Source organism: Loxodonta africana, chromosome 18 (assembly GCF_030014295.1).
Source record: "Loxodonta africana isolate mLoxAfr1 chromosome 18, mLoxAfr1.hap2, whole genome shotgun sequence".
In the NCBI taxonomy this organism is placed as follows: domain Eukaryota; kingdom Metazoa; phylum Chordata; class Mammalia; order Proboscidea; family Elephantidae; genus Loxodonta; species Loxodonta africana.
The window spans coordinates 11,356,995-11,383,744 of NC_087359.1; the positions used below are offsets into that span (position 1 = coordinate 11,356,995).

Below are 26,750 nucleotides of genomic sequence, written 5' to 3' on the forward strand. Positions count from 1 at the left end.
GGATACCACCCTGATGCACACCATTTCTGAATTTAAACCACACGGTATCCCCTCGTTCCACTGGAATGACTGCCTTTTGGTCTATGCACAGGTTCCTTGTGAGCACAATTAAGTGTTCTGGAATTCCCATTCTTCACAATGTTATCCATAGTTTGTTAAGATCCACACAGTCCAATGCCTTTACATAGTCAATAAAACACAGGTAAACATCTTTCTGGTATTCTCTGCTTTCAGCCAGGAGCCATCCATCTAATAAAAAAATATATATATATAGTTTACCTTAACTAGAAAAAATGTCTGCCTTGAGCATTATGCTCTTTCAAGAACTAGCGATATGGGGTCAAACTGATAACAGCAACTGGAAAGATTAGATAGGAACCTTAGCAGGCAGTGAATTTATGTTAATGGGGGAGGAAGGACTCAGAAAAAGAGGGTGAGAATGGTTACACAACTCCCAGAGTGTAATCAATGTCATTAAAAGGTACATGTAGAAACTGTTCAGTTGGTCTATGTTTTGCTGTGTATATCCTCAACAAAATTAATATAATTATTTTAAAATTTTGACTTTTTTAAACTAGGTCAAAGTTGACAGGGCAAATTAGTTTCTCATTAAACAGTTAATACACAGATTACTTTGTGACATTGCTTGCCAACCCTGCAATGTGTCAACACTCTCCCCTTCTCCATCCCGGGTTCCCCGTTTCCATTCATCCAGTTTTCTTGCCCCTTCCTGCCTTCTTGTCTGCTTTTGGGCAGGTGTGTCCATTTGAACTATGAAGCACATTCCTCATGTGTGTTATTGTTTGTTTTATAAACCTGTCTAATCTTTGGCTGAAGGGTAAACTTTGGGAGTGACTTCAGTTCTGAGTTAAAAGGGTGTCCAGGGACAATACTTTCGGGGCTTCAGTCAGACCAGTAAGTCTGGTCTTTTTTTGTAAATGTGAATTTTGTTACACGTTTTTCTCCCACTCTGTCCTGGACCCTCTATTGTGATCCCTGTCAGAGCAGTTGATAGTGGTATCCAGGCACCATCTAGTTGCTCTGGGCTCAGGCTGGTGGAGGCCGTGGTACTTGTGGTCCATTAGTCCTTTGGACTAATATTTCCCTTGTGTCTTTGGTTTTCTTCATTCTCCTTTGCTCCAGATGGGATGGGACCAGTAGATGCATCTTAGATGGCCACTTTTAAGACCACAGACACTACTCACCAAAGTCAGATGTAGAACATTTTCTTTATAAACTATGTTATGCCAGTTGATCTAGATGTCCCCCAAAACCATGGATCCCAGCCCTCAACCCAGTAGCTTGGTCCCTTAGGGAATCTGGATGTGTTTCTGAAGCATCTGTGACTTTGCCTTGGTTAAGTTGTGCTGACTTCCCCTGTACTGTGTACTCTTTCCCTTCACCAAAGTTACCACCTATCTACTCTCTAGTTAGTGTTTTTCCCTCCCTCATAACCATCAAAGATTTTTTTTTTCTGTGTGTAAACCTTGAGTTTTTATAATAGCATCTCATACAGTATTTGTCCTTTTTATGATTGACTTATTTCATTTGGCATAATGCCTTCCAGATTCATCCATGTTTTTCTCCAACATTTGTTATTTTCTATTGTTGTTGTTTTAATTAGTGCCAGTAATATCCAGGTAAGATGGTATCTCGTGTAGTTTTGATTTGCATTTCTCTAATGGCTAGTGATCACAAGCATTTCCTCATGGGTCTGTTTGCCACTTGAATGACTTCTTTGGTGAAGTGTCTGTTCATATCCTTTGGCCATTTTTTAAATGGATTATTTGTCTTTTTGTTGTTGAGGTGTTGGAGTATGTTATAGATTTTACAGATTAGACCTTTGTCAGATATGTCATAGTCGAAATTTTTTCCCAGTCTGTAGGCTCTCTTTTTACTCTTTTGGTGAAGTCTTTTTATGAGCTTAAGTGTTTAATTTTTAGAAGATCCCAGTTATCTAGTTTATGTTCTGGTGTTTGTGTATTGTTAGTTATGGTTTGCATTCCATTAATGCCATATAATAGGGCCCCTAGTGGTAATCCTATTTTTTCTTCCATGATCTTTGTAGTTTTTAGTTTTATATTTAGGTCTTTGATCCAGGTTTTGTTTATGGTGTGAGGTATGGGTCCTGTTTCATTTTTTCACAGATGGACATCCAGTTTTGCCTGCACCATTTGTTAAAAAGACTGTCTTTTCCCCCATTTAATGGACTTTGGGCCTTTGTCAAATATCAGCTGACCATAGGTGATGGATTTACATCTGGGCCCTCGATTCTGTTCCATTGGTCAATGTGTCTGTCATTGTACCAGTACCAAGCTATTTTGATTACCATGAGGCCTCCTACTTTGTTCTCTTTCAATAATTTTTTACTTATCCAGGACCTCTTTCCTTTCCACATAAAGTTAATGATTAGTTTTTCCATCTCATTAAAGAATGCTGTGGTATTTGGATAGGGATTGCACTATATCTGTAGATCTCTTTGGGTACGATTGACATTTTCACACTGTTAAGTCTACCTATCCATGAGCATGGCATGTTTTTCTATTTATGTCAGTCTCTTCTGGTTTCTTGCAGTAGTGTTTTATAGTTTTCTTTGTAAAGGTCTTTTACATCTGTGGTTAGATTTATTCCTAGGTATTTTATTTTTCAGGGGCTATTGATTATTTTTCTAATGAGCGAAAGATTTGAACGGATCTTTCATCAATGAAGATATATAGATAGCAAATAAGCACATGAAGAGATGATGTCATTAGTCATAGGGAAATGAAACCTAAAAGCACAATGAGATGTCAGTACACACATATTCACGTGGCTAAAATTAAAAACACCAAGTGCTGGTGAGGATGTGGGACAACTGGAACTCACACTGATGTGGGGATGTAAAATGGTACAACCACACTGGAAAACACTTCTTAAAAATTTAAACATATATCTGTCATATGACCCAGCCATTCCACTCCTAGACTTATTTAACCAAGATAAATAAAAGAGTTTGTCCATACAAATACTTGTACATGAATGTTCATGGCAGCTGTATTTGCAACATTCAAAAAATGGATACAACTGAGTGTATAGCAAGGGGTTAATGGATAAATTATGATGTATCCATTCAATGAAATATCACTCAACAATAAAAACTAGTTAACTATGGGTACACATCATATGAGGAAAGCAAAAGGTCACTGAATAGATAGGAAAGAAAGAAAAGACCAAAGTGGACGTCAGAAGAGACCGTGAAACTCACTCTTGAATGTAGAGCTGCTAAAAAGAAACAATGAAGTAAAAGAGCTCAACAGAGATTTCAAAGGGTGGCTGGAAAAGACAAAGTATTATGATGACATGTGCAAAGACCTGGAATTAGAAAACCAAAAGGGAAGAACATGCTCAGCATTTCTCAAGCTGAAAGAACTGAAGAAAAAATTCAAGCCTCAAGTTGCAATATTGGAAGATTCTGTGGGCAAAATATTCAACGACCCAGGAAGCATCAAAAGATGATGGAAGGAATACACAGAGTCATTGTACCAAAAAGAACTCGTCACTGTTCAACCATTTCAGGAGGTAGCATATGATCAAGATCAATGGTAATGAGGAAAGAAATTCAAGCTGTCCCGAAGGCACTGGCAAAAAACAAGCCTCTCTCAGGAAACGACGGAATACCAATTCAGATGTTTCAACAAACAGATGCAGCACTGGGACTGCTGATTTGTCTATGCCAAGAAACTAAAAAGGTCCATATTTGTGCCCATTATAAAGAAAGGTGATTCAACAGAATGTGGAAATTGTATCACGTGCAAGTAAAATATTGCTTAAGATAATTAAAAAATGGTTGGAGCAATACATCTACAAGGACCTGCTAGAAATTCAAGCTGGATTCTGAAGAGGATGTGGAATAAGGTATCTTGGCTGAAAGCAGGGAATACCAGAAAGATGTTTACCTGTGTTCTGTTGACTGTGCAAAGGCTTTCAACTGTGTGGATCATAACAAATTACGGATAACATTGTGAAGAATGGGAATTCCAAAACACTTAATTGTGCTCATGAGGAACCGGTGAATAGACCAAGAGGCAGCCATTCCAACAGGACAAGGGCATACTGCTTGGTTTAAAATCAGGAAAGGTATCCACCAGGGTTGTATCCTTTCACCATACTTATTCAATCTGTATGCTGAGCAAATAATTCAAGAAGAAGAACGCAGCACCAGGATTGGAGTGAGACTCATTACCAACGTGCGATATGCAGATGACATAACCTTGCTTGTTGAAAGTGAAGAGGACTTGAAGCACTTATTGATGAAGATCAAAGGCCACAGCCTTCAGTATGGATCACACCTCAACATAAAGAAAACAAAAATCCTCACAACTGGACCAATAAGCAACACCATGATAAATATAGAAAACACTGAAGTTGTCAAGGATTTCATTTCACTTGGACCCACAATCAACAACCATGGAAGCAGCAGTCAAGAAATCAGATGACGCACTGCATTGGGTAAATCTGCTGCAAAGGACCTCTTTAAAGTGTCAAAAAGCAACAATGTCACTTTAAGGACTAAGGTGCGCCTGACCCAAGCCATGATATTTTCAATCACCTCATATGCATGTGAAAGCTAGGTAATGAATAAGGAAGACAGAAGAACAATTGATGCCTTTGAATTATGGTGTTGGTGAAGAATACTGAATATTCATGGACTGCCAGAAGAATGGACAAATGTGTCTTGGAAGAAGTACAGCCAGAATGCTCCTCAGAAGTGAGGATGGCGAGACTGAGACTTCGTCTCCTGTACTCTGGACATGTTATCAAGAGGGGCCAGTCCCTGGAGAAGGACATCAAACTTGGTAAGGTAGAGGGTCGGTGAAAAAAAGGAAGACCATTAAGGAGATGGACTGATACAGTGGCTACAACGATGGACTCAAACATAGCGATGATTCTGAGGGTGGTGAAGGGCGGGGCAGTGTTCCGTTCTCTTGTACACAGGGTTGCTATGACTTGGAAATGGCTCGATGGCACCTAACAACATGGATGAATCTCAAAATAATAATGATGAGTGAAAGAAACCAGACCAAGTAAGAGTACATATTATATGGTTCCATTTATACAAAAGTTTTTAAATGCCAATCTATAGTGACAGGAGGTAGGTCAGTGATTGCTCCGGAGAGGAGGGTCGGGGAAGGGGCAGATGACAAAGGGTCACAAGAAAATCATGGATAGTTTGATTATTTTCATTGTGATTCTTTCACTGGTGTATACATATGTCAAAACTTACCAACTGATCACTTTGTGTGCAGTTTTTAAATGTTAATTATACATCAAAAAAGCAGTTAACAAAAAGAGATCCATAAACCAAATAAAAGTCCATTAGAGGTGCATAGTTTGGATACTTCCTAGACACAATCAAACAGTCACAGGATTGATCTACTGGGTTTAAGTTCTTAACATCATAGTCTCATGGTACAACTTGGTCAGTTGGCACAATATACTCTATAAAGACAATATTCTACATCCTAGTTTGGTGAGTAGCATCTGCCACCTTAAAAGCTTACCAGTGGCCACCTAAGATACAACTATTGGTCTCTACTCATCCAGAGCAAGAGAGAAAGAAGGAAACCAAAGACTCAAAGAAGAAACTAGTCTACAGAACCAATAATCCACAGAAACAATGACATCACCTATCTTGAGACCAGAAATAGTGCCCGGCTACCACTATCAATGGTTCCAACCAATCTATCAATAGATTGCCCTGGATAGAAAGGGATAAAACTGTAAAACGAAACTCAAATTCCTCCCCCCCAAAAAAAGGCCAGACTTACTGAACGAGTAGAGACTAGATGAACCCCTAAGACTATTGCCCTGAGATACTCTTTAAACTTGGAACTCAAACCACTCCCAGAGGTCATCTTTCAGCCAAATGACAGATTGGCCCGTAAAATAAATATCACCGTGAGTACCGTGGAAACCCTGGTGGCATAGTGGTAAGAGCTACAGCTGCTAACCAAAAGGTTGGCAGTTCGAATCCACCAGGCACTCCTTGGAAACCATATGGGGCAGTTCGGCTCTGTCCTATAGGGTCACTACGAGTTGGAATCAACTTGACGGCAATGGGTTTTGGTGAGTACTGTGCTCCTCAAAATAATCACCTAAATGAAACCAATTGGTTAACATTTACCCCAGACCCAGAATGAGAAGGCTAGGAGGGACAGGGAAGCTAGATTAATGGAAACAGAACAGCCAAATGGAAATAACGAGAATGCCGATATATTGTGAAAAATGTATCAATGTCACTGAATATTAAAAAAACTAAAAAGAAATTGTTAAATGAGAATGTAATTTCCTACGTAAAATTTCACCAAAAACACAATTTAAAAAAAAACACCTGACTCCCAGTGGCTGAAACAATAAAGATGCTAATTATTTTGTGTTTTAAAAAAAAAAGCCAGATCCCTAAACATATAAAGGGATGATCACTGCCTTTCATAATAAGGGCAATACAAATCACAACTGGGATATCATTTCTTACCCCCGAGACTGGAACAAATTCAAAACTTTGACTACACATTCTTTTGGCAAGGCGGTGGGTAACAGGCTCTCTCACTGCTGGGGGAGATGCAAACTAGCACAAACCCTCCGGAGGGAATTTGGCAATATGCAGAAAAGCTATCTATGCATTTCCACTTTTGAAATTTATCCTAAACACCACCTACGACAACACAATACATGCACACACACACACATTTTCGGAATTACATTAATACGTTCTATATTCAAACAACATAATTTAATCTACAAAGATGGGAACAAAACTAAAACGGAATACAAACAGAAACAAATGAGCCTAACTGCATAGTAAACGGATAAAATTAACACAGAGAAGAGATTAAAAAAATGACGTGTTGAAAGATCACAGGAGCCAGACGGAGGGGCTTGCTTGCCCTGGCCAAATTTGGAACAATTTGAGCATTGAAACGAGTAACAACAATAATAGATTCTAAAGACATTGAATCAAAATGAGTCCATACTTTCAGAAGGGCAGCCTGAGGAGCTTTGTGGACCTCTCCCTAGGTGAAATTATTTAAATTATTTTAAAAAACAACAGCTATATAGTCTCTGAAGATTGTCCTAAGGGCATACAGCAAATGGAGAAACATTTATTCAAGAACAATTACTCAGTCTTGGCAAGAACTGTGGGAGTCTGTGGCACTGAAGCCAGAGCCCCTCCCTGCCTCCTGCTCAGCATGGTGGAAGCGCTACTCCAGGTGGTTAGAGCCAAGAGCACGGGGCTCCCTCACCCCCAGATCCTGGTCTAGGACTACAGTATCTCCTCAAGAGGGGCAGGTCACCAACATCTCTCATCTACCTCAGTTCTGTGCACAGAAGCACAATTCTAAGAAAAGGCAGCTAAGAAGTCTGGGGCCCCCTTCCTCCATCCATCCTCACTGGTAGGGCGGAAGTTAACCCCAGGTGTGGTACGTCAATAATATTAAGTCCCTTTCACTCTCACCCCATCTTGCTTGTAGGGTAGAGACTCCATGCCAACCTTTTGAGGCAAGTTCAGAAGACCAGGGGCTACTGCCCTTGCCTGGTGTCCTTTTTATAGCAGGGGTGTCACTGTGAGAGAGGAGGTCCACTCCTGTCCTTCAGGCGCAGTGTTGCAGAGGTTTTGCCCAAGGGGAAGTGTCCGGAAAGCGATTTCATTTGTAACAGGGGATCTGGAATTTCAAACCTAAGAGCACTGCTGAAAACCACAGGAATTTTGGTGATAAGCAATTGAGAAGGGAGAGTAAGAGCTCAGCTGCTGACTAAAAGCTCAGCAGTTCGAATCCACCAGCTGTTCCTTGGAAACTCTACAGAGCAATTCTACTCTGTCCTATAGGGTCGCTATGCATCGGAATGGACTCAAAGGCAATGGGTTTTTTTGGGTTTTTTTTTTTGGGGGGGGGTCAGGTAAAGAAAGTAAGAATGGGGCAGAAAAGATGCTTAAAGGAATAATGGCTGAAAAATTCCTAAATTTGTAGGACAATATTGATTTATAGACGCAAGAGCTCAACAAACCCTGAGCAGGGGAATGTAGATAAAACCACACTGAGGCACATCATAGACAAACTGACAAAAAACAAAGAGAAAGAGAAAATCTTAAAAGCTGGGGGGAAAAGGCACATCACATGCAGGGAGCCATGACAGCTGCTGACTGTTCAAGACAATGAAAAGCCATTTTTAAAGTGATAAAAAAAAAAGTCAATCCTGAATTCTATACCTAGGGAAAAAATCCATCAAATCTAGGGTGAAATAAAGATATTTTCAAATAAATGAAAGGTGAGAGAATTCATCTCTAGCAGACACGCACACAATTCAGACTGAAGGGAAATGACATCAGATAAAATGCAGATCTATAAAGAACTCTGCTTTTTGTCTTCTCATCATTTCCTGAAAAGACAAAAAACACTGTAGGGTTTATAACTTATGTAGTTATACGTGCTGACAATACCTCAAAGGCTGGAGAGCAGCGGTCGTTGTGTGCTGTCGAGTTGATTCTGACTCAGAGCAACTCTATAGGACAGAGTAGAGCTGCCTCATGAGATTTCCTAGGCTGTAATCTTTTTTTTTTTTTCCTAACTTTTATTTATTTTGTCGTTATTGTTGGCCTAAGCTGTTAATCTTTATGGAGGCAGATTGCTAGGTCTTTTCTCCCACAGAGTACTGGTAGTTTCAAACCACCCATCTTTCAACCTCTTGGTTAGCAGCTGAGTGCTTAACCATTTTGCCAGCAGGGCTCCTTTTGACAAGCCCTAGACCAATTAAAATAGAATATAATGAGATATAGCTAGGAAGCCAAAAGAGTAAATAAAATGGATTATTAAAATAATATTTGATTATCTCAGAAGGCAGGAAAGAAACAATAGAGGAACACAAAGCAGAAGAGACGAGTGGAAAATAAGGAGAAGAAAGGCTTAAATTAAACCATGTCACTAATTGTCTTAAGTGTAAATAGACTAAACATTCCAATTAAAAGGAAGAGATTGTCAGACTGCATATAAAAGCAAGACCCACTGACTGAGACTAGAGGAATCCCGGCGGTCATAGTCCCCAAACCTTCTGTTGGCCCAGGACAGGAACCATTCCCGAAGATAACTCATCAGACATGGAAAGGACTGGACAGTGGGTTGGAGAGAGATGCTGATGAAGAGTGAGCTACTTGTATCAGGTGGACACTTGAGACTGTTGGCATCTCCTGTCTGGAGGGGAGATGGGAGGGTAGAGAGGGTTAGAAGCTGGCAAAACGGTCACGAAAGGAAAGACTGGAAGGAGGGAGCAGGCTGACTCATTAGGAGGAGAGTAAATGGGAGTGTGTAGTAAGGTGTATACAAGTTTATATGTGAGAGACTGACTTGATTTGTAAACTTTCACTTAAAGTACAATAAAAATTATTAAAAAAAAAAAAAAGCAAGACCCAACTATATATTGTCTACAAGAGACAGATGTTAAAAAATAAAGACACAATTAGCTGAAAACAAAAAGATGGGGAAAAGATGTACCAGGCAAACAGTAAGCATAAAAGTAGGCATGGCTATATTATTAACTGGAAAAAACAGACTTCAAGACAGAACAAGAGGTATGGAGGGACATTTCATAATGAGCAATTCACCAGGAAGACACAGCATTCCTAAACATGGATACATCTTCAATGAGAGCTTCAAAATTAAAAAAGCAAAAACTGACAAAATGAAACTGTTGTTGTTAGGTGTCATCGAGTCCGTTCTGACCCATAGCAACCCTATGCACTACAGAGCGAAACTCTGCCCAGTCCCGCACCACGCTCACAATCGTTGTGCTTGAGCCCATTGCTGTAGCCACTGTGTCAATCCATCTGATCGAGCGTCTTCTTCTTTCTCCCTGACCCTCTACTTTATCAAGCATGATGTCCTTCTCCAGGGACTGATCCCTCCTGATAACATGTCCAAAGGATGTAAGACATAGTCTTACCACCCTCGCTTCTAAGGGCCATTCTGGTTGTACTTCTTCAAGACAGATTTGCTTGTTTTTTTGGCAGTCCAGGGTATATTCAATACTCTTCACCAACACCACAATTCAAAGGCATCAATTGTTCTTCGGTCTTATTCATTGTCCAGCACTCACATGCATATGATACGATTGAAAATACCATTTTTTTTGGGGGGGGGGTCAGGCGCACCTTAGTCTTCAAGATGACATCTTCGCTTTTCAACACTTTAAAGAGGTTCTTTGCAGCAGATTTGCCCAATGCAATGCATCTTTTGATTTCTTGACTGCTGCTTCCATGGGTGTTGACTGTGGATCCAAGTGAAATCAAACCCTTGACAGCTTCAATCTTTTCTCCACTTATCATGACGTCACTTATTGGTCCGGTTGTGAGGATTTTTTCTTTACGCTGAGGTGCGATCCATACTGAAGGCTTTGGTCTTTGATCTTCGTAAGTGCTTCAAGTCCTCTTCACTTCAACAAGCAAGGTTGTGTCATCTGCATAATGCAGGTTGTTAATGAGTCTTCCTCCAATCCTGATGTCCATCCTTCTTCATATAGTCCAGCTTCTCAGATTATTTGCTCAGCATACAGATTGAATAAGTATGGTGAAAGGATATAACCCTGACGTACCTTTCCTGACTTTAAACCAAGCAGTATCCCCTTGTTCTGTCTGAACGACTGCCTCTTGATCTATGTACACGTTCCTCATGAGCTCAATTAAGTGTTCTGGAATTCCCATTCTTCACAATGTTATCCATAATTTGTTATGACCCACACAGCCGAATGCCTTTGCATAGTCAATAAAACACAGATAAACATCTTTCTGGTATTCTCTGTTTTCAGCCAGGATTCATCCGACATCAGCAATGATATCCCTGGTTCCAGTTCCTCTTCTGATCTGGCCTGAATTTCTGGTAGTTCACTGTCAATAAACTCCTGCAGCTGCTATTGAATGATCTTCAGCAAAATTTTACTTGCATGTAATACTGTTCAATAATTTCTACATTCAGTTGGACCACCCTTCTTGGAAATAGGCACAAATATGGATCTCTTCTAGTCGGTTGGCCAGGTTTCTTGACATAGATAAGTGGGCACTTCCAGTGGTACATCCGTTTATTGAAACATCTCAATTGATATTCTGTCAATTCCTAGAGCCTTGTTTTTTGCCAATGCCTTCAGTGCAGCTTGGACTTCTTCCTTCAGTACCATCATTTCCTGATCATATCCTACCTCTTGAAATGGTTGAACATCAACCAATTCTTTTTGCTATAATGACTCTGTGTATTCATTCCGTCTTCTTTTGATGCTTCCTGAGTCCTTTAATATTTTCCCTACAGAATTCTTCATCATTGCAACTTGAGGTCTGGATTTTTTCTTCAGTTCTTTCAGCCTGAGGAATGCCGAGCGTGTTCTTGATTTTTGGTTTTCTATCTCCAGCTCTTTGCACATATCATCATAATCCTTTACTTTGTCTTTTCAAGCCACACTTTAAAATCTTCTGTTCAGTTCTTTTACTTCATCCTTTCTTCCTTTTGCCTTAGCTACTAGACATTCAAAAGCAAGTTTCAGAATCTCTTCTCACATCCATTTTGGTCTTTTCTTTTTTCTTGTCTTTTTAATGACCTCTTGCTTTCTTCATGTATGACATCCTTGATGTTATTCCACAACTCTTCTGGTCTTCAGTCATTAGTGTTCAACGTATCACATCTATTCTTGAGATGGTCTCTAAACTCAGGTGGGATATACTCAAGGTTGTTGCACTTTGGCTCTCGTGGACTTGTTCTAATTTTCTTCAGTTTCAACCTGAACTTGCATATGAGCAATTGATAGTCTGCTCTGCAGTCGGCCCCTGGCCTTGTTCTGACTGATGATATTGAGCTTTTCTATCGTCTCTTTCCACAGATGTAGTCGATTTGATTCCGGCGCATTCCATCTGGCGAGGTCCATGTGTATAGATGCTGTTTATGTTGGTGAAAAAAGGTATATGCAATGAAGAAGTCATTGGTCTTGCAAAATTCTATCATGCGATCTCTGGCATCATTTCTATCACCAAGGCCATATTTTCCAACTACCAATCCTTCTTCCTCCACGTGTCTGTCAGTTTGTCATACTGTGGGGGCTTGCATGTTGCTGTGATGCTGGAAGCTGTGCCACTGGTATTCAGATACCAGCAGGGTCACCCATGGAGGGCAGGTTTCAGTTGAGCTGCCAGACTAATACAGACTAGGAAGAAGGACCTTGCAGTCTACATCTGAAAAGCATTAACCAGTGAAAACCTTACGAATAGCAGCAGAACATTGTCTGATATAGTGCTGGAAGATGAGCCCCCCAGGTTGGAAGGCACTCAAAAGATGACTGGCAAAGAGCTGCGTCCTCAAAGTAGAGTCGACCTTAATGACGTGGATGGAGTAAAGCATTCGGGACCTTCATTTGCTGATGTGGCACGACTCAAAATGAGAAGAAACAGCTGCAAACATCCATTAATAATTGGAACCTGGAATGTACAAAGTACAAATCTAGGAAAATTGGAACTCATCAAAAACGAAATGGAAGCCATAAACATAACTAAGCATTAGTGCGCTGAAATGGACTTGTATTGGCCATTTTGAATCAGACAATCATATAGTCTACTATGCTGAGAATGACAACTTGAAGAGGAACAGTGTTGCATTAATTGTCAAAAAGAACATTTCAAGATCTATCCTGAAGTACAACAGTGATAGGATAATACCCATATGCCTACAAGGAAGAGCAGTTAATACCACTATTATTCAAATTTACGCACCAACCACTAAGGCCAAAGACGAAGAAACTGAAGATTTTTATCAGCTGCTGCAGTCTCAAATTGGTCAAACATGCAATCAAGATGCATTGATAATTACTGGTGATTGGCATGCGAAAGTTGGAAACGAAGAAGGATCAGTAGTTGGAAACTATGACCTTGGTGATAGAAACAATGCTGGAGATCGAATGGTAGAATTTTGCAAGACCAACAACTTCTTCACTGCAAATACCTTCTTTCATCAACATAAACGGTGACTATGCACATAGAAAAGGAAACCCTGGTGGTGCAGTGGTTAAGTACTACGGCTGCTAGGCAAGAGATCAGCTGTTTGAATCCACCAGGCGCTCCTTGGAAACTCTGTGGGGCAGTTCTACTTTGTCCTATAGGGTTGCTATGAGTCAGAATTGACTCAATGGCAGTGGGTTCTGGAAAGCCTGGTGGCGTAGTGGTTAAGTGCTACAGCTGCTAACCAAAAGGTCAGCAGTTCGAATCCGCCAAGTGCTCCTTGGAAACTACGGGGCAGCTCTACTCTGTCCTATAGGGTCACTATGAGTCAGAATCAACTCGAGAGCAGTGGGTATACACACGGACCTCGCCAGATGGAACATAGAGGAATCAAACTGACTACATCTCTGGAAAGAGGCGATGGAAAAAGCTCAATATCATCAGTCAGAACAAGGCCAGGGGCCAACTGTGGAACAGACCATCAATTGCTCATATGCAAGTTCAAGCTGAAACTGAAGAAAACCAGAGCAAGTCCATGAAGGCCAAAATATGACCTTGAGTATATCCCTCCTGAATTTAGAGACCATCTCAAGAAGAGATTTGACACACTGAACACTAGTGACCGAAGACCAGACGAGTTGTGGAATGACATTAAGGACATCATACATGAAGAAAGCAAGAGGTCATTGAAAAGACAGGAAAGAAGGAAAAGACTTACCACAGGGTTGTATTAATCAAGCCAGTATGGTGCAAAGATAGACAGATAGATCATGAAACTGAACAGAGAATCCGGAGATGGACCCACACATACATGGTTTATTTTTTCAAAAGCTACCTGAGATACTTTATGAGGGAAAAGACAGTCCTTTAAACAAATGTGCTAGAATAACTAGATATACATATGGGGAAATGAACCTCAGCATTCTGTCTCACACCATGCACAAACGTTAATTTGAAATGGATCATAGACTATAATGTTTCTAGATCAAAACTGTAACATATCTAGAAAACGTGGGAGCAAAACTTCTAGTTTTAGCTCTCCCATTTAGGTCTTTGATCGATTTTGAGTTAGTTTTTGTTTATTATTTGTAGTAGGGGTCCAACCTGATTCCTTTGCATGTGCCTATCCAGTTGTTCTCCACCATGCATCTGTAGTTTCTTGTACTGTGGGGGCTTGAATGCTGCTGTGATGCTGGAAACTATGTCACCAGTATTTCAAATACCAGCAGGGTCTCCCATGGACAGGTTTCAGTGGAGCTTCCAGACTAAGACAGACTAGAAAGAAGGACCTGATGGTCTACTTCTGAAAAAATTGGCCAGTGAAAATCTGATGAATAGCAGCAGAGCATTGTCTGATACAGCGCCTGAAGATGAGCCCCACAGTTTAGAAGGCGCTCAAAATACCACTGGGGAAGAACTGCCTCCTCAAAGTAGAGTGGACCTTAATGATGTGGATGGAGTCAAGCTTTCGGGACCTTCATTTGCTGATGTGGCATGACTCAAAATGAGAACAGCTGAAGTATCCATTAATAATCTGAACGTGGAATGTACGAAGTATGAATCTAGGAAAATTGGAAGCTGTCAAAAATGAAATGGAATGCATAAACATCGATATCCTAGGTATCAGTGAGTTGAAATGGACTGTTACTGGCCATTTCGAACCAGACAACCATACGGTCTACTGTGCCAGGAATGACAAATTGAAGAGGAATGGCATCATGTTCATCTTAAAAAAGAACATTTCAAGATCTATCCTGAAGTACAATGCTGTCAGTGATAGGATAATATCCACCTGCCTACAAGGAAGACCAGTTAATATGACTACTATTCAAATTTATGCACCAACCACTAATGTCAAAGATGAGGAAATTCTATCACCAAGGCCATACTTTCCAACTACCAATCCTTCTTTGCCTCCAGCTTTCACATTCCAATTGCCAGCAATTTTTAATGCATCTTGATTGCACATTTGATCAATTTCAGACTGCAGAAGTTGGTAAAAATCTTCAGTTTCTTCATTTTCAACACAAAAGCCTGTATAGAACGACAAACTGACAGACACGTGGTGGTCTTTATGTGTAGTAACATTTTTGTTTTAAGGCCTACTTTGTCTGATATGAATATCTCTGGAGTCATTTCTATTGTTGATTTTTGACAATTTTTAATATTTTCTAGATTCAAGGCCTTTCTTGGATACACAGTGTGAAAATATTTTTTCCTAGTCTGTAGCTTGTCTTTTCATCTTTTTCTCAGGGTCTTTCACATGGCAAAAGATTTTAATTTTGATGAGGTCCAGTTTGAAGCCTTGGTGGTACAGTGGTTAAGTGCTTGGCTGCTAACCAAAAGGCCATCAGTTCAAATCCACCAGCTGTTCCATGAAAACCCTATGGGAACATTCTACTCTGTCCTATAGGGTCACTATGAGTTGAAATTGACTCAACAGCAACAGTTTTTTTGTTTTTTGGGGGGGAGGTCCAATTTATCAATTTGTTCTTTTATGGATCGTGCTTTTGGTGTCAAATCCAAAAAATTCTTCATTCATCTTGTAGGTTTCAAAAATATCCTATGTTTTTTCTAAAAATTTTATAGTTTTACATTTAAGTTTGTGAATCATTTTGAGTTAATTTTTGCATAAGGTTTGAGGTAGAAGTCCTTCTTTTTTATTTGGCCTGATTTTTTTTTCTTGCTGATTTCAAGATTTTGTCTTTCAACAATTTGACTATGATGAATCTCTTTGGGTTTGTTTTATTTCGAGTTTACTGAGCTTCTTGTATATATAATGTTTCTTAGCAAATTCAGAAAGTTCCTTTAAATGTTTTTTTTCTGCTCCTTTTTCTCTTTCCTTTCCTCTGGGGCTCCTGTTATACGTATGTTAGCACATTTGATAGTGTTCCACAGGTCTCCGAGGTTCTGCTCATTTTTCCTATCCTTTTTTTTTTTTAATCTTCTGATTGGATATCTTTATTGATCTATCTTCAAGTTCACTGATTCTGTCAGCTCATATCTGCCATTGAACCCCTCTACTGAGTTTTTCATTTTAGTTATTATACTGTTCAACTCTCAAATTTCCATTTGGCTTTTTTTTAAAAAAATCATTTCTCTATTAGAAATTTGTTTTTGATGAGTCATGGTCATCATACTTACAAAATATTCATTATAACATTGTTTCTTTTAGTTCTTTGAATACATCTCTGGTAGCTGCTTTGAAGTCCTTGTCTGCTAAGCCCAACACTTGGGTCACCTCAGAGACAGTTTCTATTAACTGCTTTTCCCCTGTGCATGGCCTACACTTTCTTGTTTCTTTGCATGTCTCATAATTTTTCCTTGAATACTGGACAATTTTAGTAACATATAGTAGAAAACAAAATTCCTCACAACTGGGCCAATGAGCAACATCATGATAAATGGAGAAAAGATAGAAGTTGTCAAGGATTTCATTTCACTTGGATCCACAATCAACAGCCATGGAAGCAGCAGTCAAGAAATCAAAAGACACATTGCATTGGGTAAATCTGCTGCAAAGGACCTCTCTAAAGTGTTGAAGACCAAAGATGTCACCTTGAAGACTAAGGTGCACCTGACCCAAGCCATGGTATTTTCAATCACATCATATGCATGTGAAAGCTGGACAATGAATAAGGAAGACCAGAGAAGAATTGACGCCTTTGAATTGTGGTGTTGGCGAAGAATATTGAATATAACATGGACTGCCAAAAGAACGAACAAATCTGTCTTAGAGGAAGTACAACCAGAATGCTCCTTAGAAGCAAGGACAGAGAGACTCCATCGTACATACTTTGGACATGTTGTCAGGAGGGATTAGTCCCTGGAGAAGGACATCATGCTTGGCAGAGTACAGGGTCAGCAGAAAAGAGGAAGACACTCAACGAGGTGGATTGACAGTGGTTGCAACAATGAGCTCAAGCATAACAACGATTGTGAGGGTGGCTCAGGACCAGGCAGTGTTTCGTTCTATTGTGCATAGGGTCGCTATGAGTTGGAACCGATTCGACGGCACCTAACAACAACGGCATAGTAGAAGCACTGGATTCTGTACCTCTTCCCTTTCCATAGGTGGTGTTGTTGATGCTGGTTTTTTATTTTAGTTTCTTGCCTGGACTAATTCTGTAGAGTCTGTTTCGCATACAGTGTGTGGCCACTGATGTCTCTGTTCCAATATTTTTTAAATTCATTTTTTATATTTAAGCCTGGTTTCCTAAGGCTTTCCCCTGGATCAGTATAGCTTAGTGGCCAGCCAATTATTGGCCAGAGATTGTGCTTAAAAATCTTGAACCAGTAAAGCTTCCACCTTCTCTGTAAATGAGTATATGGGTCACTCTGTATATGACTTGGGAAATGCATTCAGAGTTCAGGCAGTTTACAAGTTGGCCCTGGCTTTTACTTTCTGCTGGCACAAAGCCTCATATTCAGCCGGGGATGAGTGTATAGCTGGGGCCTCTCTGTGCACGTGCCTTGAAGACCACCAAGGACATCTGGGAGCTTTATCAAGGCCCATTATGACTGTATTATTGACTGAATTTCCTTACTAAATTTCTGACTGAACTATTGCTTGCTCCCACCAGTATCATGGACTCAGATAGCTGCCATGTTGGTCTTGCCCAGCTGTTTGCCGCAGAGACTGCTCTTGTTTTTGACAAACACCTCTTGGGTATCCCCTTCCCCTCCAATCAATTCAACCCCTTCCAGTGTCAGCAGAACTTCAGATTTTCTCAGTCTACCTGGCTCTGGTAGAACCACCACGGAGTGGGAGAAAATAAAAGTAACCCCACATTTAAACTCCACAGACTCCCACTGTTTATGCTTATACTGAGATTCAGTAGTCCTGTTCTTGATTTTTTTTTAAATAAATGCTTATCAAATGTTGGATGCCTTCAGTTCGTTTCCAGAGTCCTAAAATGGTTAGTTTTAACAACTTTATCCAGTTTGAGCCTCGCTCTTTTGGGAGAAGATTTGCTGAGCTCCTCGCTCCACCATTCCGGAAGTCCTGTTCCACATGTGTAATTTAAAATTTTCTGGTAGTCACATTGAAAAAGGTAACAAAAACCAGACGAAATTAACTTTAATAATGTTTTTTTTTCTTTAAATTTTATTTATTTTGTTGCTGTTGAGAATATACACAGCAAAACATACACCAATTCAACAGTTTCTAACATGTACCATTTAGTGACACTGATTACATTCTTCTAGTTGTGCAGCCATTCTTACCCTCCTTTTCTGAGTTGTCCCTCCCCCATTAACATAAACTCACTGTCCCCTAAGGTTTCCATCCAATCTTGCAAGTTGCTGTTGTCAATTTGATCCCACATGGATAGCTCTTAAAACAGCACAATGCTAAAGGCAGACCTTTTTTACTAGTTAAGCTGAACTATTTTTTGGTTTTAAAAAGGGCTCAGGGGATATTTCTGGGTCAAGGTTCAAATATTATCTCCAGGCAACTGTTTTAGGGGTTCATCCGCCTCCATGGCTCCAGAAAGTCCACAGTCCATGAAAATTTGAAATTATGTTCTGCATTTTCCCCTTTTTGATCAGGCTTTTTCTATGAAATCTTCAATCAAAATGGTCAGTAATGGTAGCTGGGCTCCATCCAGTTCTTCTGGTCTCGTGGCAAAAGAGGCAGTTTTTCCTGGAGGCGGGTAGCCACACATTCCATAACCCCCTCCTACTCTTGACTCTCCTTTTTCCTGTGTTGTTCCAGGTGAATAGAGACCAATTGTTGTGTCTTAGATGGTTTAATAATGTATTTTATCTAACCCAATATATCAAAAATATTTTCATTTTGACCTCGTAAAATGGTAGTAGTAGTAGCATCAGAACCTGTCTAACTTCAGGGAGGATAATGACCAGGATCAACCCAAAGCTGATTCCCATGAGGTGGAGGTCAGACATACCTCCATCCTCCAAACTTTTTACCAATTCTGACACCAGCTGTCCCTTCCACAGCATTCTCTACTTCTCTTCTGGCTTCAATAATCCATTGCAATGGCCACACAGAACTCACAGACTACTCAGGGGTCATCTACATCAACTGGCACAACATAGTCCATAAAGTGCTGCATCCTACTTTGATGAGTGGCGTCTGGGGTCTTAAAAGCTTTTGAATGGCCATCAAGGATACATCTATTGGTCTCTTACCACCTGGGGCAAAGGAGAGTGAAGAAAATCAAAGACTCAGGGGAGCAAACAGTCCAAAGGACTGCTGGGCCACATGAACTACAGCCTACATGACTCTAAGATCAGAGGAACTAGATGCTGCCCAGCTGCCACTACCAATCGCTCTGACCGTGATGACAACACAGGGTCCCAGACGGAGCAGGACAGAAGTTGTGGAGCAGAAAATCAAATTCACAAACGACACCAGACTTACTGGTCTGACAGAGACTGGAGGAACCCCTAAGACTATGGCACTAAGACACCCTTCTAAACTAGAACTGAAGCCATTTCTGGAGACCACCTTTCAGCCAAACCATAGACAGCCCCATAAAGTAAACAATAACACCCAAGAAGAATGTTCTCCTTAGAACAATAAATTATATGAGATCAAAAGGACAAGATTTGCCCAAAAGCAAAGATGAGAAGGCAGGAAGGGATAGATAATTGGGACAAAAGGAAACAGGAAAGCTAGGATGGAAATGGGGAGAGTGTTGACACATCGTGGGGAATGAAACCAATGTTATGGAACACTTTAAGTACAAGCTATTGAATGGGAAATGAATTTGCTCTGTAAACTTTCATCTAATGCACAATAGAAAAACGTTTAAAAAATAGTTTCTCAGGGCAAAAAAAAAAAAAAACCACCCTCACAGGCCATACTTACAGTTAAGTGGTTTATGAAGGAACAGGGTACAATGTGGAATCAGGATTAACAGGCTACAACACAGGATCAGGATTCAGGAACCATGTAAGGCAAAGCCTCCCTTCTTCAGTGTACAACAGCTCTCTGGGCTCCTCTCAATCATGCAGGCCTCCTCTCGGCCCCCCAAGGACAGGCCTCCTCTTGACCTTGCCATCTGTCACCACTGACTGTTGCTGGATCTCACCCAGGCCCGTTGCCACCAGCTCTGCCACTGGGCCCTTTCTGGGCCTCTTGCTGTCTTCAGTGTCACAGCCCTTGACCCATGTTACAGCTCTTTTAGAGGTTCTTTGCCTCCTCTCTCTCTCTGCTTCTTCTCTCTTCTTGCTGCTTTTCTTGCTTCTTTCTATCTGAAACCCTCTGTGGGGTTGTTTACTATAAAAATAGCATGCGGGTGGCATTTAACTTCCTCTAACTTCATGAGGGGGAAGGAGAATCAAGATCAACAGCCCAAGGTTGATTTCTATGAGGCAGTGTTCAAACATGCCTCCTTCCTCTGCTATCTTTACCAATTCTAATACCAAATGGCTCTCCCACAGCACTCTCTACTTCTCCGCTGAGTTAGATAATTCACTGCAACAGTCACACAGAACTCGTAGACAGTGATCAGGATTACGAGCTTTATTAGGGAAATAATAGGTTACAACCGGCTCAGGAATGCTCAGGACACAGTTCTTCCATCGGAACAGCCTCTTCCCAGCCATGCCTGCAAACATGCCTCTCTCTGGCCCCTCGGCCTCTGCCCTGCTTGGGCAAGTGTTATAAAGCTCTTTTAGCTCTGCCAATAAGTGCCCCGAGGCACCTCACCCTGCCAGTAAGCTTCAGCCTGAAGCGTTCGACTCTGGCTCCATGGGTCAGCAGACCTAGCTCTACCAAGTGCCCTGAGGCACCTTACTCCATGGGCCGGAAAGCTCACCATGCTGCCTCCTGCCAGTCTCCTGGCTCTGCTGCCTTTGCTGCTGCTGTATCTCTGCCGCTGATTCTCGCCATCTTGCCATCTTCAGTGTTACAGCCCTTTCTCTGTCTGTCTCCTGGGTCTAGGAGGGTCTTTGCACAGGGATCTCAGGTTCAAAGAATGTGCCACGCTCTTGGCTCTTCTTCCATGGTGTTGGTGAGATTCTCTCGTCTATCCTCTGGGATGGCTCATTTTAAGCCTAGTGGGATGGCAAACATGACCACTCCCTTTGTTGGGCCACAATTATCTTATTTGCACAGTACACCGCAATCACTTGGGTGGGAGTTACAAGAACATAATGAGAAAGACGACACAAAATGGCTCTATCACAGAGCAACTGCTTATATATACAACTCCTTGTCAACTGAAGGCGAGGCCCCTCCCAGTGGGGGGCGAGGGGCTATGAATTGACCAATCCCCTCTCCATAGACCACAGGCACTTCATTTCCATAGTCTACTGACCAATTCCTGCAAGATGCATACCAATCACAGGGCAGGGTGCTGCCCAGGACCAAACAAAAAGTATCAAACCAAGTTGTTTACAGCTTGCCCAGAAAATGTCAATCGACTTGGACAAAAGTAACAACTGCCCTGGGATAGAAAACTAGGGCAAAGATAACTCCTCAGGGTTTAGGGGAAAAATCTCTCAAGCTGTTTTTCCAAAGAACCAAGGCAAAAGGCCACGTTAAAGGAACTCATTTCACCACAAACCTGTAATCAATATTTTTAAAAAATTCCAAATGAGATATTTTACATTTTTTCTCTTTCCTAACAAGTCTTTGAAACCCAGCGTGTCTTTTACACTTATGTTGTTGTTAGGTCCTGTCGAGTCAGGTCCGACTCATAGCAACCCCAGGAACAACAGAATGAAATACTGCCCGGTCCTGTGCCATCCTCACCAATAGTTGCCATGTTCGAGCCCATCGTTGCAGCCACTGTGTCAATCCATCTTGCTGAAGGTCTTCCTTTTTTTCACTGACCCTCTACTTTACCAAGCATGATGTCCTTTTCCAGGAACTGGTCCCTCCTGATAACATGTCCAAAGTACATGAGACAAAGTCTCCCCATCCTCGCTTCCAAGGAGCAATCTGGCTGTACTTCTTCCAACAGAGATTTGTTTGCTTTTCTGGCAGTTCATTGTATACTCAGTATTTTTTGCCAACACCATGATGAAAAGGCATCAATTCTTCTCTGGTCTTCCTTATTCGTTGCCCAGCTTGTGCATGTATATGAGACAACTGAAAATACCACGGCGTGGGTCAGGTGCACCTTAGTCCTCAAAGTGACATCTTTGCTTTTTAACACTCTGAAGAGGTCTTTTGCAGCAGATTTAACAATTGCAATTCTTCGTTTGATTTCTTGAATGCTGCTTCCGTAAGTATTGATTGTTGAGCCAAGTAAAATGAAATCCTTAACAATCTCAATCTTTTCTCTGTTTATCATGATGTTGCTTATTGGTCTGATTGTGAGGATTTCTGTGTCCTTTATGTTGAGGTGTAATCCATACTGAAGGCTTTGGTCTTTGATCTTCATCAGTAAGTTCTGCAAGTCCTCTTCACTTTCAGCAAGCAAGGTTGTGTCATCTGATATCACACATTGTTAATGAGTCCTCCTCCAATCCTGATGCCCCATTCTTCTTCATACAGTCCAGCTTCTCGGGTTATTTGCTCAGCATACAGAATGAAAAAATACAGTCAAAGCATATAACCCTGGCTCACACCTTCCCTGATTTTAAACCTCGCAGTATCCCCTTGTTCTGTTGGAACGACTGCCTCTTGATCTATGTACAGGTTCCTCATGAGCACAATTAACTGTTCTGGAACTCCCATTGTTCGCAATGTTATCCATAGTTTGTCATGATCCACAGAGTCGAATGCTTATGCATGGTCAACAAAACACAGGTAACCATCTTTCTGGTATTCTCTCTTTCAACCAAGATCCATCTGACATCAGCAACGATATCCCTCATTCCACGTCCTCTTCTGAATCTGGCTTGACTTTCTGGTAGTTCCTTGTCAATGTACTGCTGCAACCATTTTTGAATTCAGGAAAATTTTACTTGTGATATTACTGATATTGTTCGGTAATTTCTGCATTCTGTTGGATCACCTTTCTTTGGAATGAGCACAAATATGGATCTCTTCCAGCTGATTGACCAGGTAGCTGTCTTCCAAATTTCTTGGCACTTATAAAAAAAACAAAAACCATGGAAGTCGTAGCCAGAGCAATTAGGCATCCACATTGGCAAGAAAGAAGTAAAAGTATATTTGCAGATGACATGATCTTATACACAGAAAACCCTAAGGAATCCTCCAGAAAACTACTGAAACTAATTGAAGAGTTCAGCAGAGCATCAGGATACAAGATAAACATACAAAAATCAGTTGGATTCCTCTACGACAACAAAAAGAACATCGAAGAGGAAATCACCAAATCAATGCCATTTACAGTAGCTCCCAAGAAGATAAAATACTTAGGAATAAATCTTAGCAGAGATGTAAAAGACTTATACAAAGAAAACTACAGTACACTTCTGCAAGAAACCAGAGGACACTTACCTAAGTGGAAGAACATGCCTTGCCCATGGATAGGAAGACTTAACATTATAAAAATGTCTATTCTACCAAAAGTGATCTATACATTTAATGCAATTCCGATCCAAATCCCAATGACATTCTTTAATGAGATGGAGAAACAAATCACCAACTCCATAAGCAAGAGAAAGAGGCCCTGGATAAATAGGGCATTGCTGAAAAAGAAGAACAGAGTGGGAGGCCTTACTTTACCTGATTTTAGAACCTATTATACCGCCACAGTAGTCAAAACAGCCTGGTACTGGTACAACAACAGATACATGGACCAATGGAACAGAATTGAGAATCCAGACATGAATCCACCCACATATGAGCAGTTGATATTTGACAAAGGCCCCAAAACAGTTAAATGGGGGAAAGACAGTCTTTTTAACAAATGGTGCTGGCATAACCGGATATCCCTCTGCAAAAAAATGAAACAAGACCCATACGTCACTCCATGCACGAAAACGAACTCAAAACGGATCAAAGACCTAAGTATAAAATCTAAAACAATAAAGATCATGGAAGAAAAAATAGGGACAACGTTACCCAACCCACTGCTGTCGAGTCGATTCCGACTTCCCAGGGACAATGTTAGGAGCCCTAAAACATGGCATAAATGGTATATGAAACATTATAAAGAATGAAGAAGAAAGACTAGATAACTGGGAGCTCCTAAAAATCAAACACCTATGCTCATCCAAAGACTTCACCAAAAGAGTAAAAAGGCTACCTACAAACTGGGAAAAAGTTTTTAGCTATGACATTTCTGATCAGCGCCTGATCTCTAAAATCTACATGATACTGCAAAAACTCAACTGCAAAAAGACAAATAACCCAATTAAGAAATGGGCCAAAGATATGAATAGACACTTCACTAAAGAAGATATTCAGGTAGCTAACAGATACATGAGGAAATGTTCACGATCACTAGCCATTAGAGAAATGCAGATCAAAACTACAATGAGATTTCATCTCACTCCAACAAGGCTGGCATTAATCCAAAAAACACAAAATAATAAATGTTGGAGAGGCTGTGGAGAGGTTGGAACACTTCTACACTGCTGGTGGGAATGTCAAATGGTACAACCACTTTGGAAATCGATTTGGCGCTTCCTTAAAAAGCTAGAAATAGAAATAGAACTACCATACGATCCAGCAATACCATTCCTTGGAATATATCCTAGAGAAGTAAGAGCCTTTACATGAACAGATATATGCACACCCATGTTTATTGCAGCACTGTTTACAATAGCAAAAACATGGAAGCAACCAAGGTGCCCATCAACGGATGAACAGATAAATTATGGTATATTCACATAATGGAATACTACCCATTGATAAAGAACAGTGAGGAATCTGTGAAACATTTCATAACATGGCGGAACCTGGAAGGCATTATGCTGAGTGAAATTAGTTGCAAAAGGACAAATATTGTATAAGATCACTATTGTAAGAACTTGAGAAACAGTTTAAACTGAGAAGAAAACATTCTTTTGTGGTTACGAGGAGGGAGGGAAGGAGGGTGGAAGAGGGGCATTCACTAATTAGATAGTAGATAAGAACTACTTTAGGTGAAGGGAAAGACAGCACACAGTACAGGGGAGGTCAGCACAATTGGACTAAACCAAAAGCAAAGAAGTTTCCTGAAAAAATTGAATGCTTCGAAGGCCAGTGTAGCAGGGGCAGGGGGCTGGGGACCATGGTTTCAAGGGACATCTAAGTCAATTGGCTTAATAAAATCTATTAACAAAACATTCTGCATCCCACTTTGAAGAGTGACGTCTGGGGTCTTAAACGCTAGCAAGCAGCCATCTAAGATGCATCAATTGGTCTCAACCCACCTGGATCAAAGGAGAATGAAGAACACCAAGGACACAAGGCAATTACAAGCCCAAGAGACAGAAAGGGCCACATGAACCAGAGACTACGTCATCCTGAGACCAGAAGAACTAGATGGTGCCCAGCTACAACCGATGACTGCCCTGACAGGGAGCACAACAGAGAACCCCTGAGCGAGCAGGAGAGCAGTGGGATACAGACCCCTACTTCTCATAAGACCAGACTTAATGGTCTGAGAGTAGAAGGACCCTGGTGGTCATGCCCCCAGACCTTCTGTTGGCCCAGGACAGGAACCATCCCTGAGGCCAACCCTTCAGACATGGATTGGACTGGACAATGGGTTGGAGAGGGATGCTGGTGAGGAGTGAGCTTCTTGGATCAGGTGGACACTTGAGACTATGTTGGCATCTCCTGCCTTGAGGGCAGATGAGAGGGTGGAGGGGGTTAGAAGCTGGCAAAATGGACACGAAAAGAGAGAGTGGAGGGAGAGAGCAGGCTGTCTCATTAGGGGGAGAGCATTTGGGAGTGTGTAGCAAGGTGCATATGGGTTTTTGTGTGAGAGACTGACTTGATTTGTAAACTTTCACTTAAAGCACAATAAAAATTATATATATATAAAAAAACAAACTGTTGCTGTTGAGTAGATTCCGACTCACAGCAACCCTATAGGACAGAGTAGAACTGCCCCACAGGGTTTCCAAGGAGCAGCTGGTGAGTTCAAACAGCCGACCTTTTGGTTAGCAGCCAAACGCTTAACCACTGTGCCATCAGGGCCTCTTGCGCTTATGGCACATCTCAAATCGGACCAACCACATCCGAGCACTCACGAAGTGGCTACTGGCTACCATATTGGATATACAGGGATGGATATTTGTATCAAGAAATCATTGTTATTTTTCTGATGTGTGAATCCACTGCCATCAAGGGGATCTTGACTCATAGCAACCCTATAGGACCGGATAGAATTGCTTTATAGGGTTTCTAAGGCTGTAATCTTTATGGAAGCTGACTGCCCCATCTTTCTCCCGTAGAGCAGCTGGTGGGTTTGAACTGCTGACCTTTCAGTTAGCAGCAGAGTGCTTAACTACTGCACCACTAAGAATCCTTGATATATGAATAGTATTGTTTTGTTTTTTTAAGTCTGTCATGAGTCAGAATCGACTCAGCAACTAGTAACAAAAAACAATGCTTTATTTCATCCTTAAATATTTCAGCATATCTAACACAATGTTTTAGAGATGCTGAAATATTTAAGGATGAAATAATGTCTGAACCTTGGTCTGAAATAATCTAAGGGGAGAATCGTGGGTATGGTGAAAAATACATTGCTGTCTGCTAGTAATTGTGGAAGCTGGGGGTGAGACGAGGATTGCTGGATGTTTACTTTTCCAAACAAAATGTTATTTTCAATCACTTAGATACATTTGTGTGGCTATTGTGTGTTTGGGCAAACACAAAGGCCATTAGCCCCTCAGATGGCTCCAGGCCCTCTGGATGTCTTTT

The 26,750-nt window shown here is 41.0% G+C and overlaps 1 long non-coding RNA gene across 1 annotated transcript; it reads right to left on the reverse strand.

Moving 5' to 3' along the window:
• Positions 1-15,909: 15,909 nt before the first annotated feature.
• LOC135228052 (uncharacterized) lies at positions 15,910-20,661 on the reverse strand. The gene is made up of 2 exons (XR_010318258.1): positions 19,839-20,661; positions 15,910-19,159 (listed from the first exon to the last, which is right to left on the reverse strand). It is a non-coding gene; the product is annotated as an uncharacterized LOC135228052 (long non-coding RNA).
• Between the last annotated feature and the right edge of the window lie 6,089 nt (positions 20,662-26,750).